Source organism: Narcine bancroftii, chromosome 7 (assembly GCF_036971445.1).
Source record: "Narcine bancroftii isolate sNarBan1 chromosome 7, sNarBan1.hap1, whole genome shotgun sequence".
NCBI lineage: Eukaryota > Metazoa > Chordata > Chondrichthyes > Torpediniformes > Narcinidae > Narcine > Narcine bancroftii.
In genome coordinates, this window is record NC_091475.1 from 102,785,822 (window position 1) to 102,789,863 (window position 4,042).

At 47.2% G+C, this 4,042-nt stretch overlaps 1 non-coding gene across 1 annotated transcript; it reads right to left on the bottom strand.

Moving 5' to 3' along the window:
• Nucleotides 1-500: 500 nt before the first annotated feature.
• LOC138740198 (U6 spliceosomal RNA) lies at nt 501-607 on the bottom strand. Its single transcript, XR_011342737.1, has one exon. It is a non-coding gene; the product is annotated as a U6 spliceosomal RNA (small nuclear RNA).
• Nucleotides 608-4,042: the final 3,435 nt, after the last annotated feature.

Genomic DNA, 4,042 nt, shown 5'->3' on the forward strand with positions numbered 1-4,042 from the left:
CCACTGCATCCTCTCCAATAATATCACAACGTTCCTATAGTTTAGTGACCACCATACTCCACCTGATGACTGACCAATGTTTTAAGTAGTTTGAGCATAACCTCCCTGCTCTTTATTCCATGCGCCGACTAATGAAGGTCAGTACCCCATGTACCCTCTTAACCATATTAACTACCTGTACTGCCATTTTAAAGGAACAATAGACATACTTTCCTCAGTGATCTCTAAGATGCTGGCATACATTGTATATGTCCTCATCTCATTAAAACTTCCAAATGTCTCATGTCACATTTATCTGGATTAAACTCCATCTGCATTTCTTCCACCCATTTCACCAGCAATAATACTGTATCCGAACTTATTGATAATGCATCATATATCCACTTCCAAATAATGTGTGTCTATTACAAGCAGCAAGGGACCCAGCACTGTGAAAACCCATTTGTCACAGGCATCCAATCACGAGAACACCTTCTACAGCCACCTTCTTTTTTTCTTAAAAAAATATGGAACGCTTCACAAATTTGTGTGTCATTCTCGTGCAGGGACCATGCTAATCTTCTCTGTATTGATCCAATTTTAGTATATGTGCTGCCGAAGCAAGCACTACAGCCGCCTTCTGACTCATTTTGCCAAGCCAATTTTGCAACCAAGTTACTAACTTCCTTTGGATCTCTTGGGACCTTTCCTTTTCGACCAGTGCCCCATGTGGGAGCAGTGCCAAAGGTTTTACTATCATCCATCTAAACCATATCTACTGTACTATCCTCATCAATACCTCTTCAAAAATGTCATCCAATCACCAGGATGTGATGCAACACTGTAATACATCCATTGTACTGGTTGGCCTGGCCCGATACTGTAACTCCTCTCCCTCAGGATCTCTAATAAAGGCAGTATCACCCAATCCCCTCCCTCAGTACTGCCTTGGAATCAGGCCAATAGCATGTAAGATATGCCTGTAAGTTTATAGAGATTAAAGCCTATTAATCTTGACTTCTGGTCTGTTGGGTCTAATCAATGGTGTTACAATTTAATCGCTATACTTTCATGCCATGGACAAGGCTATTTGAGTGGAGAAGCTGGACACCAACCCTAAGGATCCAGAGACCTCTGTAAAATTTGACCAATGCCTGAACACCTTTATGAGGTGACACGGTATTCGGGCAGAAGCTGACAAGAGAGGCCTGCTCTTTGCACAGATCGGCTACTGCATTTTCCAGATGATTAGAGACTGTGACACTTACACAGCCGCTATGGGGCTCCTGCAAAAGCAGTACCTGGCCCCGAAGAATGTGACCTACATCAGGTACTTCCTGGGCAGCCATTGACAAGCACCTAGTGAGTCCATTGCTGAATACATTTGGGCCCTGTGGGAGCTGAAGTTAGCTTGTGGCTGCACTGATGTTACAGCAGCCGTCTTCCAGGAAGAGATGATCTGGAACTTGTGTGAGGCTGGTCTCAGGTCTGATCATATCAGACAAAGGTTACTGGAGAAGGGCGATCAGATCCTGCAGGACTTGCTTGATCTCATCAAATAACTAGAGAAGGCCTAACTGAATGCAGACACTTACTCATCTGGCAATGCAGCCACCATTGGGGAGCATGGGCACCGCCATCTTGGGACACAGGGTCCCAAACAGCAGCCGCTATCGCTGAGAACCCAAAGTGCTATTACTGCAGCCAGGCAAAGCACTTGCAGAAGAACTGACCTGCCAGAAGTGCTGAATGCTCCAGCTGTGGAAGAAAAGGACACTACACAAGAGTATGTAAGTCCAGACCTTTCCTTTCCAGTGCATCGTGCGGACAGCAGCCTTCACCATCTTGGACCACATCATTTTTGGCTCCATTTCTAGTCACGGAAAACAGCGTGGCAGGAACCCTGGGATGACAGCCCCGATTGGCATCACTTCCAGCTTCATTTCCGTCAGCGACCCAGTTCGAACCATGAGGGCAGCCATCTTCAAGCGGACATCTTTGAAGTCAACAACACACACATACAGCAGCAGTGAGTCGGACAATGAGCTGACTCTGGTGTCTATCATTCTGGACCAGAGAAGCCCACATCCATTAGCAAGGTTTACCATGGACATTGAAGTAAACGGCTACGTTACAAACTGCTTGTTCAATGCGGGAAACACTGAAAGCTTTATACAACTGGGCATTGTACAGTGCTGCTCCCTCACAGTGAGCTCAGTCCCTACTTGACTGAAATCCAAGGTAGCTGCACAGTAATGTTAACCGTGGGTGGCACCAAGTACAATAATTTTAAATTGCTCAGAATGTCATAACTCTGTGCACCATTCATACAGGGGCTTGACTTACAGTGCCAACTTAAAAGTGTTCTGATGGAATATGATGCCCCTCCCTCATGGTCTGTAATAACTAACTTTTAAACCACCCGCCAAACACAGTCAATCAGCGACCTGAACACCACCCACTCCTCACGACTAGCGATCAGTCCACCCCCCTCCAATCCCAACTGTAAGTCTGTGACCACTGAGAGCAGGCGATACAGCCCCAGGGACAGAGCCTTTATCAAGGCTGAGGTTAAACAACACCTGGCCAAGAATACCATAGAGCCCAGCACCAGCCCTTAGAGAGGTAGTGGTGGTACAGAGTGGAGAGAAGCACAGGATGGTCATAGACCACAGCCAAAACATCAACCAGTTCACCCCACATAGTGAACGAGGTTGCCCAGTATCGAGTCTTCTCCACCATTGACCTCAAGTTGGCCTATCACCAGCTCCCAATCCACCCAGAGGACAGCCCATACACAGCATTCAAGGTGGATGGCTGCCTCTACCATTTCCTCAGGGTCCCCTTTAGAGTCACGAATGGAGTTTCAGTCTTCCAGAACGAGATGGGCTGAATAGTGGATGACCACCAGCTGAAAGCCACATTTCCCTACCTGGACAATGTGACCATCTGTGGCCATGACCTGCAGGAACACAATGCTAACCTCCAAAAATTCCTCCAAACAGCTAAACCCCTAAACCTCACATATAAATAGAAGAAATGCGTGTTTCAACCGCGTCTGGCTATACTAGGGTGTGTGGTGGAGAATGGAGTAATTGGACCTGACCCTGAGCATATACAGCCCCTGCTGGAGCTCCCACCTCCCCATAGCCCCAAGTCCTAAAAAATGTGCCTGGGTATCTTTTCATATTAGGCACAATGGGTCCCAAATTATGTAGGTCAAGCCCGCCCCCCCCCCCCCCGGGTAAAAACTATTACCTGTCGGCAGAAGCCCAAGTGGCCTTCACTTGCATCAAAAGCAACATCGCCAAAGCTGCAATGAACACCGTAGACTAATCCATCCCATTCCAAGTGGAGAGTGATGCGTCTGGCTTTGCCCTGGCTGCCACGCTGCCACATGGGCAGGGGAATTTTTCTCCCGTACCCTCCAGGCCCAAAATTCTAGCGCTCAGCCATTGAGAAAGAGGCCCAAGCCAAAGTGGAAGCTGTGTGGTGATTTTATCCATTGAACTATCTGTTATTAGTTATTATCTAGCTGGCAAATTGTTCACTCTGCTGACTGACCAATGTGCAGTTGCATTCATGTTTAACAACAAACAGCAGGGAAAAATTAAGAACAACAAGATCCTGAGGTGGAGGATTAAACTGTCCACCTACAACTATGAGATCTTGTACTGGCCTGGGAAGCTCAAGCCTCCCAATGCCCTGTCCTGGGGTAACTACACCATCATGCAAGCAGACCATCTAAGTAGGGACTTCAAGGGCCCCCCTTCCCTCTATGAACTGGAATGTGCATTTTCTCAACATTCTTGACGAATACTCATGATTCCCATTCACCATCCCCTGCCCAGATATGACTATGGTCACTGTTATCAAGTCCCTGTTTAACCGCTCTTTGGATACCCCAGTTACATCCACAGTGACAAGGGGTCCTCATTCATGAGCGAGGAGTTGCGCTAATACCTGTTGGCCAGAAGCATAGCCATGAGCATGACCACCAGATATAACCCCCAAGGAAATGGCCAGGTGGAAAGGTAGAATGACAACATTTAGAGGGCCCTCA